At 48.1% G+C, this 12,861-nt stretch overlaps 1 protein-coding gene across 6 annotated transcripts in view; it reads left to right on the top strand.

Annotated features, from left to right (window-relative positions):
• Positions 1 to 12,861, top strand: part of HNF1B (HNF1 homeobox B) — a 53,435-nt gene that overhangs the window by 18,635 nt on the left and 21,939 nt on the right. The window lies entirely within an intron of this gene.

Below are 12,861 nucleotides of genomic sequence, written 5' to 3'. Positions count from 1 at the left end.
CTCTTATAGGTTTATTTCAACCTCAATTTTGAGACAATTTGAGTAGTACTACTAGATACTCATCTTGGTGTTTGCAGTAGACTCAGGCAGGCTCTCATGCTTCCAGGAAGGACTGCTCTGTGACATCCATAAGGCATTTGCAAGTGTCATGTCCAGTGCCATAGGCTTTCAGTGCAAAGACACTAAACAGTGAGAGAAGCTGGGAGGAACCGTGGATGGTGGAGGGGATGGCAGGTCATGACCATGTAGCAAGGTCAGGTACATAAGATGACCCTGAATTTCCTGTACCTAATAAGGCATTTCTCTCCTTTAATGAAAGGAGGTGTGAGTACCCCTGCTCGTTGGTAATTAGCCCTGGGAACCTGCCACTTAGAGAGGGTGTGGTACTTTCCTGGTGGAGGCCAAATCTGAGAAGCTTCATGACCTTTGTTCTTAGGAAGGAAGCTCCCCCAAACTTCACGCAAAAGAGCAGTAAGAAGGGGCAGGGTAGACACGATTCCTGCAGTAAACGCAGGAAACCTCAGATGCTCCTGAGGGCTGATTTTCTGGAAGCGACATTCCTCTACCTGAGAGCAGGCATCTGCTTAAGATACCTCCCCAGTACCCTCTGTTCTGGCTTCAGCAGCCCCGTCTAAAGCACACCTGTGTGAGTTCAGCCTCGGAGGAGCTGACCAGCGAGGCTCAGTCTCTCTAGTGCTCTCAGGAAGTCAAGAAATTTCTCAGGACGTGTACACTGCATGTCCGTCCCAAGTTAGAGACACACCATGCATGCAGATGATCTTTAGCATTTAATGACTTTCCCAAGGGAAATCCACATCCCCCAGGCGAGCTGGTCACAGGCAGTCCATTGCCAGGACCACACTCAGATGGGTGTGTCTGGATAGCAAGGTGTAGCACCCCAAACAGGCTTGGGCTTGAATTGTGTTTCTGTCCCTGTCTGACAGTGCGGCCTCAAACAAGTTACTTAGCCTCTTTGAGCCTCAGTTTCTTCATCCATAGAATGGGAATCGTAATACCTATCTCCTTCACACTACTGAGGGGCTTAAAGGTGATAAAGTGCACCCAGTGCCCCGCACGGTGCCTGACCCAGAAGGAGTTATTAGGTTGACCCAGGAACCCTCAGGGCGTCAAGAGAGAGGAAGAGCTTTGGTTCTCCCTGGGTTCTTGACAAGGCTGTGGTTTGCAGTTTCACCCTGGAAGAGTTCCCCTTTTTATGAACCCTGCTTTTCATCTGAGACATCAGGAACAGTGAAACCCAAGCATTGACAAGATCTGTGGTTCTCAGATCTCCTTCCCAGGCCACATGTAAGGCGTCTGGGGAGCTTATTAAAAGTACCCATGTCTCCCCCATCCATACCTTTTGGAATCAGAATTTGGAACAAGGGGTCAGGCATGGGAAGTTTCAACAAACTCCCTAAGAGATGTGGATATACAATCAGGGCTGGACATCATAGGCTAGATGGGAGAAGGCTAGAGTCTCAAGGGGTTGGCGACAGTCCTGACGGTCCCCTGCTGAAGTAAAAGAGATGAGGTAGCTGGGCTGAGGGCCCCAGACTCGGATCCAGGAGCCCTGAGGCGCTGAGGGGCAGGGGTGACCTTGGGCAAATCCCTTAATTTCTCCGGGAGTCTGGCAAATGAGACCTTTCAGCTGTGGCCTTTCAGCTCTGACAGGTTATTATTTGGACACTGGGGCCCAGGGCTCTGCTGTTTGAAGTAGCAGAGGGAGCTTTGCCATTGTGATACTTTATTGTTAAGCTCATCATCTGTCTCTCTCCCTCCTGGTCTCCCTCACTCCCTCACTTCTTCCCCATTTCAGGAACTGTGTGCCTTCCACCTTTATTAGGGACCATTAGAGCTTTACAGCACCAGCAGATTGGGTGGGGCCAGTCACAATAAACAGATTTAAAATGGGTATAAACGAGGCACCTATAACTGCTGGAGGTTAACACTTTCAGGGCCTTTGAGTGGCAGCCTGACTGCCCAGGCCTTCTGGCCCTGCCTGCCACAGGGTGCCTCTCTCCAGTCGGCACCTGTTGGATCAGGCTGGCGATGAAGCCCAGTGAGCCCTTGCTCAGCAAGGATGGAAAACCTCGGACCAGCATCTCCCATTTGGAGAACATCAGTTTGCCTGGTGAGCACAAAATAGGTGCTTAATTTATCTCAAGATGTCTTTTACGGATGGAAACAGAAATGAGCCTTCTCCTCTGTCGTCTTGAGAATCCCACTGCCAGGTAGAGTGTAGGGTTTGCATCCCTACCTGTCAAAGACAGAGAAAAAACCAAGAAAGTCTTATTCTCACCATGAAAAAGGTAGTCCCTGAAGTCTCTAAAAATCCAGCTCCCTATGACTTTTTTTTTTTTTGGCTTTTTTCACCACTGAGTCTCTAGCCCAAAGCCCCGTGCCTGGCACATGGTAGACCTTTCATATATTTGTAGAATGACAACCTCTCTTGTAGAGGGCTTCCTGTCCAAAAGCTTCATGCATAAATCCCCTGCTTTATAAGTGTGTTATTCACTTTCAAGCTGAGCATGGAATTAGTTTCATTCTACATAACGCATGTACATATTATTATGTAAAGCATATTCTCCCCTTTCTAGAAACAAGTCATTCAGCTCCACCTCCATGAATACTGCTTAACTAAAGTATACAGTTCTCCAAAAAAATCCCTCAAGCTTAAATGCTACCAGGAAGTTTTCAAGGAACATGTTATTATTCTTTCTCCCTTGTGTTCTACTAATTTAGCTTCTCCTTGTTTAGTGTATTAGCTGAGTTTAGATTACTAGTTCCGTTCAGTTCTACTAGATTACTTCCTTTTTTAAAAAAAGTTTTTATTGGAGTATAGTTGATTTACAATGTTGTGTTAGTTTCAGGTGTACAGCAAAGTGAATCAGTTATATATACCCATATATCCACTCTTTTTTTAGATTCTTTTCCCATATAGGCCATTACGGACTATTGAGTAGAGTTCCCTGTGCTATACAGTAGGTCCTTATTAGTTATCTGTTCTATATATAGTAGTGTGTATATGTCAATCCCAATCTCCCAGTTTATCCCTCCTCTCCCTCCCTTACCCCCTGGTGATCATAAGTTTGTTTTCTACATAAGTGTTGTTTCTTATCAGTTTTGTAGACAAGTTCATTTGTACCCTTTTTTTAGATTCCACACATAAGTGATATCATATGATATTTCTCCTTCTCTGTCTAACTTACTTCACTCTAGATTACTTCCTTTTATAATCTCTTACCAGCATCCCTTGGGCAAGCAAAGAGCAAGAATTACTCTTCCTCAGCTTCTGTTGAGCAACTGAGGACTAGAAAAGGGATTGAACTTATTGCAAATCAGTCGTCTGGAGAAACGGGAAGGAAACTCCCCAGCTCTAGGCTGCCACCAGGCCTCTGGGGTGATCCCTAAGCACGTTACTGGTGCTCCTGGTCAATGGAAGCTAGTGATCATCCACCTTCCAAGGTATCAGTGCCCAACACCTGCTGCTCCCTGGGACCAGCATCCATGAGCCTGCCGGGTGATCAGTGGCTATCTGTCATGATGATGGTGATGATGATGATGATAATGATGCTGGAGCTGCCCTCCACGACGGTGATGAAGAGGCTGAGGTCTGGCCGGGCAAGCTCCCATAATGAGGCGGCTCTGACACTTGCCAGGCCTCCAAGGATCTTCTCCCCGGGTGCCACTTCCCAGTAGGATCCTGCTTATGAATAGGTCTCAGTGGAAAACCTCTCTCTTCTAAGGCAATTTTATTAGCCCTTCAGTCACAATACAGATGTCTGTTTATGGGACCTCACTTTTATGTGGACACCCAGTGGCTCAGTCTGCTGATGGCTTTATAGCCTTCCCCGTTCCCCAGACCCACTAGGAGCATCATCATTCTCCTCGTCAGCCAAGCCTAGGGGCCTTTGTTGCAGCCGCATTACCCCTGCCTGCAAAGGCAGCCTCTCAGAAAAGACACCCCAGGAGCCAGACGGTGGCAGGGCTGTGTCTGCCTGCACAGACTTTCGGCCTAACGATGTCCATCATTAACCCTTCTTAGTTTAACCCTAGATTCCTTTGGAGAAAGGCGTTTGAGTTACTCAGGTTGCCACAGTAAATCCCCAGTGATTGATCCTACTGACCCCCAAATAAACCCAAGGGGCCTAAAGCTGGGTTCTAACACGGCAAGTCTAAATTTGGGGCTCCCACCAGCGGTCCAAACCCTTTAGAAATGGTCAGCCCATCAGGACCCTAGGTAACGGGTATGTTCTTAGGCCTCAAGAAGTAGGGAATGGGTAGGTCCTTGCAGGCATCGCATTGGCCCTTTGCACTCTGGATAAAGCACTGTCCAAGGTGTCCGGCGCGGAAAGGAAGAGCTGCGACGTCATACTTCCTCCTCAGCACCTCCACCTCGCACCTTCCAACATGAAGTTGCTGAAATGCATCCATGCTCTCTCTTCATTTTGATTAGATGTTAATCTCTCTTCCTCCTCTCTCCTTCTCTGCTACTCCTCCTTAAACATACATGCCTCCCGTCAACCTCAGAAAACCCAGGAGATCAGGGAATAAATTATACCCTTGTCACTTCTCCACTGCTCAGTCAGAGTTGAAGTGCAGGCCATTCATTCATTCATCGCGTGCTCTTATCAAGAGGGCAGAGCATAGTCTGTACAAGGTGCTGAGGAAGGAGCTCATGGAGAAGACAGATGAGGTCCTGCCCTCACTGGGCTTACACTCCAGTGAGAGGTGCAGCCAAGAAAACAAATGAAATCATTTCAAACTATTAGTGCATCACGATGGGAGGCTCAGGATGTGTGGAGTCAACGTGGGGCTATCGGGCAAGAGGGAGAGAGGCCAGCTTCGGGATACTGCTGCTTCGCTGGGAGACCCTTAGCAAGAGATGGTGGAAATGACTTCTTCCTCTCTGAACCTCAGTGTTCCACTCTGTCAAATGGGCATCTGGGACACATTGAGAAGCAGACTGGGTAAAACACTTACAGAGGTCAGGACTTCTCAAGTACTCGAGGGTTGGCTGGGTTTCTTTCACCTGCAGCAGCATCTCCCGGCTGAAGTGTTCATCGCAAACCCTCTCTTGTTTGCCTGCAGAAACCAGCTCTCTGCTAAGGAGCAGGCGTGGTAGCCGAGATGGGCTTAGCGGGAAGGACAGGCAGCCCTTTCTACCTCCTCACGTGTGCCATTTTTTCAGGTGCACATTTATTTCTGTTCTCAGCCAAGATGCTTTTGATGGAAGCCTTTGTCTTTTCTTGGTTACATTTGCTTTGATTTTTATAAGAAAACCAGTTTGTGGGCTTCCCTCAAGTATCACTCAACTTTTACTCCTTGAGTTCAAGAGTGTTTACCGTCCCCGCAGGCCTGTCTGTGTTTCTCCTCTTATGAATTGGGCTCCTAACTAAGCCACCTCGGGTAGAAAGAGATCTGGAATTGAAACCAGCCCCATGTTTAAACTGCTTTCATCTTGCTTCAGATTTTTCCTCCCAGGCTTTCAGATTTTTAATCTCCTCAACTCTTGGCAAACATTCATCTTTATCCTCAGAGAGAAGGAAATATTAGTAAGAACCGGCAGTAGCCCTGCGTGACCAATGGGGAAACTGAGGCAGCATTGCCAGCTTATTTGAAAGCTTTCATTTTTGGAGTTCCCAGTTTCAAGCTGGGGGAATTGTTCACATTCTTTTATCCTACATGAGTGTCTTAGGAAGTTCACTAGACTGAATCCCATGTGTCTCTGCCTCTCTCCTCAAGAAAGTGACTCGTTTCGGGGAAAAGGGGGAGTGGGTTTATAAGGATACAGTACTGGACCCATCAAGACTGGCCTAATTCCTCCTGGTGCCCCTACCCCCAAACCTCTGTTTTGGCTTCATAAGAAAGACAGCTCTGTCTACTTATAATTGATGGACACGGTTGTTTCCTTTTTGGAAGAGCTTTCTCCTCTGCACTCTCCCTCCTGCCTGATTTTAAGTTCCCAGTTTCCAGACCCAACAGTGCTGGGCTGCACTCTGCGTGAGGTTAGGAACACAGGGGAAGAATGTGTGTGACAGAGCCCTGGCCGGTTGAGTAATGTTTACTCTGTTGGTGGCTGGGACGCTCACTCGAGCTGGCAGCGGTCCACCAGCCAGAGGAACATTCCTGCATTATCAGGGACGGGAGATTGGCTTTGAAATGTCAAGAGTGAAAGGCAGCCCACCAGATTCTGGGTGCAGCTCACAGACCCCAGTGAAAGGGACCCCCAGGCTTCAGGCTCAGAGGCCACGTGAGGTCAAGCTGAGCCTCCTACTGCCCAGGAGACCCCCACCTCCCTCTTTGCTTCTTTCTAAAAGAGCACTTCTGGTCATGCTTTCTGGGCTGACGCTGCTGTTCTGTTTGCCCAGCATTTTCTTTCTCAGGAAAACCCAGTGCTTCTCTAACCTTATTTTATTCATTCATTATTCTGGCTTCCGAGGAAGGGAGATCTGTATGCCCATTTTACAGATAAAAATGCCAAGGCCCAGAAGTTGACTGGCCCAGAATCATCAGAGAGTCAAAGCAGAGAGATGAGAGAGTACGAATTTAAAGTAGCTGGACACTGGTGCGCAGTTGATTTCTGGAGTTGTGGAATTGGGGTCTCAGCTGGGTTTTTTGGGGGTTTTTTAGCCGCACCACATGGCTTGCGGGATCTTAGCTCACCAACCAGGGATTGAACCCGGGCCATGGCAGTGTAAGTGCCGAGTCCTAACCACTGGACAGCCAGGGAACTCCCTCAGCTGGTTTTTTTAAACCATTTTTTAATATTGAAGTGTAGTTCATTTACAATGTTGTGTTAGTTTCAGGTGTACAGCAAAGTGATTCGGTTATACATATATATTCTTTTTCAGATTCTTTTCCCTTATAGGTTATTACAAAATATTGAGTATAGTTCCCTGTGCTATACAATAGGTCCTTGTTGTTTATCTCTTTTATATATAGTAGTGTGTATTTTTAAAAAATATTTCTTTATTTATTTGGCTGCACCGGGTCTCAGATGCGGCACATGGGATCTTCATTGCCTCGTGCGGGATCTTTAGTTGTGGCACGCGAACTCTCAGTTGTGGCATGTGGGATCTAGTTCCCTGACCAGGGATGCAACCCGGGTCCCCTGCATTGGAAATGTGGAGTCTTAGCCACTGGACCACCAGGGAAGTCCCATAATAGTGTGTATATGTTAATCCCAAACTCCTAAGCTGTTTTTTGAAGCTCGTAGAGAGCTGGATTAGATACCCAGGACTCTATGGGGTAGTCCAAGCCCCTGAAGCACAGGTTTATGAAAAGTTTCTGTAGTTAATTACACCCTGGACAGCTCCTCTCGGGGGTCCTCCTGGGAGGCAGTTGCTTCCACCTTTGAACACAGGGGCACAGTCAGTCCTGTAGTACCCAACATACCCATCATAAAAACCACCGTGCTTTGCAAGGTCACACAATAAAAACCACAGGGCTTATGGGAAAAAAATGGGGTTAAGGGCACAGTACTCCAAAATTTTGTCATTGACACCTTTTAAAAAAGGTAAGAATCTAATAAAAACATTAGCAGAGCTTTACACCTGTTAAATGCCTAAGAAATGCATAAACACTTTACAACAATAAATATGGCCCTTTACCTTGAGAAAGTCCTAAAGTTTGCCCACTGAAGTGAGCATCGGAAGGGTTGCAGCTGGTGAGTTATTTGAGGTGGGGGACGGATGTGGCTTACAGTACATGCAGTGAACTAATGGTAGCTGGTAGTTGTTTGAAGAGTGTGTATGTGTGTGTGTGTGCATTTAGTGTATTCCTATGTGAATGGATAAGCAAGTTCCTACTGTATAGCACAGGGAACTATATTCAATATCCTGGAATATACCATAGTGGAAAAGAATATAAAGAAGAATGTATATATGTGTATAACTGAATCACTTTGCTGTACAGCAGAAACTAACACAACGCTGTAAATCAACTATACTTCAATTTTTTAAAAAACTAAAAGAAAAAAAAGCAATTGTAGTATATTCCTACGTGGCTCCATTCAGCTGGGTGCAGATTTCTGAATCCCTCAAATATGAAACTCATGTTGTACTCAAGTTATTCCCTAATATATCAATAGAACTGGAACCAATCCACACTGTTAATACCAATATTACCGCAGAACTGACTGTATTTTCTCCCTCTGCCAGAAGGGATGCCCCCTTGTTCTCTGGGGCAAGGATGCTCAAAGCACCTGGGGGCTTATTCCCTCATTCAATGAATATTCACACATCAGCCCCTCTGCTAGGCTCTGAGGCTGCACGAATGAGCAAAAAGCCATCTCTTTACGAGGGAGAGAGAAGGAAACATATCATCAGAGCATTTTAGTGCAGGGCGACCAGCTCCTGCTGTAAGAGTCTCTACTGTATGTAAAGTACAAAGGATGGGGCAGATAACTACCACGATGAATCAAGGAGAGCTTCCCAGAAGAGGTGACATTTAGCCCTTTTAAATGATGGGACATGGAGAAGAAGGGAAGAGCTCTCCAGGCGCAGGGAAGAGCATAAGCAAAGGCACAGAGGCAGGAGACGGCAGGGTCTGGGTGAGGAGTGGCAGGGCTCTGACATGGCTGAATGGCATGCGGTGACAGATGATACCAATAAGGCAGACTGGCGTCACAGCGGCCCAATTCTGCCGTTGAGGTGTTGGGGCTTTTCCAGAAGGCCGTGAGGAGCAGCGTTAGGTTTCCGAAGAGTGCAGTGACATGGTGCAATTTTGTTCTAGAAAGAAATCCCAACCTGCAGTAGTGTGAAGAGTGCCCTGGATTGGGTGCTGGTACAGGAAGGCAGCGTATGGAGACGCTGGCTTCTGGAACCATAAGCTTCCTTCATGTTTTGTCACTTCTGACCAGTCATGTTGCATAGAAACCAAATGATCTGTCTCTGTGCCACATGCTGTCAGGAGTTCAGAAATAGCATCATCACCCATGATGCTGAGGACTGGGAACAGGTGAGAGTGGATACCTCCTCTCCAAGGCCTCAGGGATGTCTCTAGATTCCAGCCAAGATGGCTTTTGCTGCTGGACATACTTGCTGTGGTTCTTAGGGCTGGTGATAGGGATGTGGCCATTAGTGACTTGAGCCAGGAAGTGAGTGCAAAGTACATGACCACCTTCTGGCCTTGTCATTTCTCCTACGGGACCTCTGTGGCTATTAGCCTGGCATCTTCAGTCAATCACTATTAAACCACAGCCCTCGTCGTATGTTCATTTTCAGAGACTGCCATGGTAAAGGGAGAAGGGAAGATGCCATTCCACTTCTTACAGGCTCCCTGCCACCATGCCTGGCACAGGATAGGTGCTCAATGAAGTTCTGTGAACTCAGCCTTCCTAAAAATGTCTTTTAAACAAAGACAATCCCCAAACAGGAGGAACAGATGTGTCTCGAGTAACTGTTGTGTGTCAAGCGTGGCCTGGGTAATTTCACGCCCATAACTCATCCAATGACCGAAGGGATGGAAATCATTAACAATAAAGAAACTGAAGCTCAGGGAGGTTAAGTAATTCCCCCAAGGTCACACAGCTATTATGTGGTAGAGCCAGGATTTAAACCCATGTCACCTGGCACCAGAGCTTATTCTACTTTGGTTCTCCTCTCAAGCGCTCTTCTGAGTTTGTGAAATACACAAGGACCTGGCCTCTCCTTCCTCTAACGAGAACACCGATTTCTGGTGTCGCGGGCAGAGACCTTGCGATACACCCTCCACCTCCGCACCCCCTTTTAAGGCGGCTGGCTGATGACAGCCACCCTCTCAGGAGCCTGAGTGATTGCCAGATTCCTGGTGAGAGGAGTGTCAGTGGGAAGAGCTACAGGTGCACCTGGAGCGATGAGCAGCCTCGCGCCCAGCTCTCGCCACACTCTGGGGAGAGGAGTGTAGTGATGATAGCCCCCTCCCCACAGTAGGCACCCTTCTGGCTGAGAGCTGAGGGAGCTAGAGCTCACCCAGTACACTGATGGCAGAGCTGAGTTCAAAACAGGGATCCCCTAATCCCCAGCCAGACGCTATCTCTTAACCAGAGGTCCTTAAAGGGAAGTGCAGAGGTCTAGGCCCATCTGTCTTTGAAGAGAGCAGCTCCATCATTATATTTCTCATATAATGAAGTTCCGCTGGGGGAGAAAACAGGTTTACAAAGCACAGCAGCCTTGGGCTATGCTGCCGGGATTCTAACAAATGGCTCTTGCCTCCCTCCTGCCAGGCTCCCTTGTAAAGGAGGCTTTTGTTTCCTGCGGATATCTTTGGTTAATTATTTTTAAATAAATAATTATGTAGCCTGGGGTAGGGGAGAAGTCTCCCCACGACCCATATTCGATCACCAGAGGACTGGCCCTCTTCCTTCAGCCAAATTAAATAGGCGAAAACGAGCGTCTGTTTGACTTGAGACTGAATCAATGATGGGGACAAGCTGGGAGGTGAAAACACCTGACTCCCAGCGTTATCCCAGGAGCAGAGATCTTGGGGAGGTAAATAGCTGGTCAGGGAGTCAGAGGAAGCAGGAGAAAAACAGGGTGAAGTCCAGCTTCTCCAAAAGGAAAGAACGAGAGGGCCAGGGGCCAGGCCTCCCTCCCAAGTTGCTTCCAGGACAAAGCATCAGTGGTTGCAGCAGAGTTGGATTCTTTGGAAATGATTCTCCGTGGAAAGGTGATTCCATTCAGTACTTAGAATCTACCGTTCATTGTCCAGAATTCTAGAGTCTTAGGGCAAATATCTTGGGCTCCATCCCTACACCAGCTTCCTTCCTGCAGCATCCCTAGCCGCGTTTGCCATTTATTTGGCATTCTGTTGAGAGCTTTATAGATGTTGTCGCTAATCCAAACTAGCCCTATTAAGGAAGCGTTCTCTTCACTTTATGAGAGGAAACAGCCACAGAGAGAGAGAGAGTGATTTTTCCCAAGATCACGCATCTGTGAAGAGCAAAGTCACGATTGGAACCCGAGTTTGTCCAGCTCCAGAGCACACAATCTTCCCGTTAGCCCTCCTTGTTAGAAAACCCTTCGTTTAATTGATTTGAAATCTGTCTCCCCCTTTTCTACTGGACCCAGCTGCCTTCTGAGCTCACAAGTTCCAGATCTCTCTTCTCCTAAATAAGCATCCTGCTGGGAACCCGGTGGCAAATATAAGTGGAGAAAAAGGACCTAATTTAACCCAACGGGATGGAGTGGAGGGTGGTAAAGAGGAGACCTAGGGGCTACAGGTAGGTGCAGAGGAAGACAGACAGGACTGGGCAGGCGGTGTTGATTTGGAGACGTGGAAGTCTTTCTTCCTCGTAACCTCATGGTTCCTGTTCCCCACCACCACCAAAATATAGTGCTCCAGACCTATAACTACCAAATTCCAGTGCTGCCAACACCCCCCACCCCCCAGCAGCCCCTTGAATCAAAGGATGGGGAACCAACCAACAGAAGAAGCCCGCAGAGCATGCATCAAGCCACTTCGTAGGCAAACAAGTTGCTCTTGAAGGTTAGAACCCTGCCCTAGCGTTTGTTTGTTTTCTCCCCAGCCCTCTTAAGCTCTAGGTCATATCAGCCTTGGGGAACGTCCTTTGCACAATTCAAGGAAAACTAGCTTGGATCTCCTCTTGGCAAGCTTTGTCTTCATGAATAAGAGGCTGCTGGTTAGGGCAGCTTGCCTGGCTCCCCGGGGGTGTGGAGGGGGACTTTTGTAGGCTCCTTGAGCAGGTGGGGCTCCAGGTGGGGCAGGAGGCGGGGCCGGGGGCAAGCGGACCCACACACCTCGGATACTTGATACAGTGATGTTTGATCCTGGGGAACTGGGCAAAAGGGAAAAGGAAGGAGAAGTTGGCCCTCCTCTCCAAATAATTCCATGCCTCAGGCATTTGGTCTGCATCCCTTGCAGGTAGGAACAGGGTCCCCCAAACCTTTTTGTCCAATCCAAAGCATAAACCAGAACACTGTCTTTCTCAGCTCTGAGCTGAGGGTGAGATGCCCCAGCTACCCCTGGCTTTGTCTTTGGCTGTTTCACAGGCACATCAAGCAGGACTTTGACTCTGCACGCTGGGCCCAGGTTCTCTTCCCCCTTCAGCTCCCTTCAGCCGCCTGGTCTCTGCCCAGCACGGTCCCTTTCCTGAGCACAGACCTGCGCTTTGGTTCCCGAGCGAGAGGGAGGGTCAGAGCAGTGACGTTGTACACATGCTTGGTTCTCCCCTCCCTTGCAGACCAAACTGCAGTGGTTTACTAGGCATCCACCTCCTGCCTGTGCATGCTGCCTGCCCCACCTCCCAGCAGACACGCCTTCCCCTGGGCCCTGGAAGTCAGCCACATGGGACCCCACCAAAGGAATGTGAGTTCCAGAAGCAAAGACTCCTGGCTTCAGCCCCGTCCTGACCCTGGTCTGCCTCTGTCCCCCTGGCCTCCTGGGCTTGGCCAAAATGGTGGTGCACAGAGTCTGGTGTATTTTGGTGTGGCCCTTACAAGGGTCGCTGGGCCAGTGCCTCTCTGTAAAATCCGTCAACTCACGCTTTGAAGCCCTACTTGGCCAAGCGATGCCAGGGAAACATTTCTAGAAGGCATTTTGAAGAGCAAAACAAATACGCCAGCCAGAAAGAGAAGGCCCTAAATCCTAAAAGAACTATGCTGAAGCAACAAGATTCAGAATCCATTCATTTGTTCATTCGTTCGTTCATTCATTTGACAGATATTTATTGAGTGGCTACCAAGGGAATACAGCAATGAACAAAACAAAACAGATAAAAACATCCTGCCCTCATGGAGATTACATTCTAGAATTCAAGCAGAGGCCATGCAACCTCTACCCTAGAGAAAGACAGCTGATATTTCTCATGGGTAGACAGGGGAAAGAAGGCAGCTTTTCTTCCTTGTCATCCACCCTAGA

This window comes from Mesoplodon bidens (assembly GCF_964165515.1).
Source record: "Mesoplodon bidens genome assembly, chromosome: 19".
NCBI lineage: Eukaryota > Metazoa > Chordata > Mammalia > Artiodactyla > Ziphiidae > Mesoplodon > Mesoplodon bidens.
This window is presented reverse-complemented; position numbering and strand designations above follow the sequence as displayed.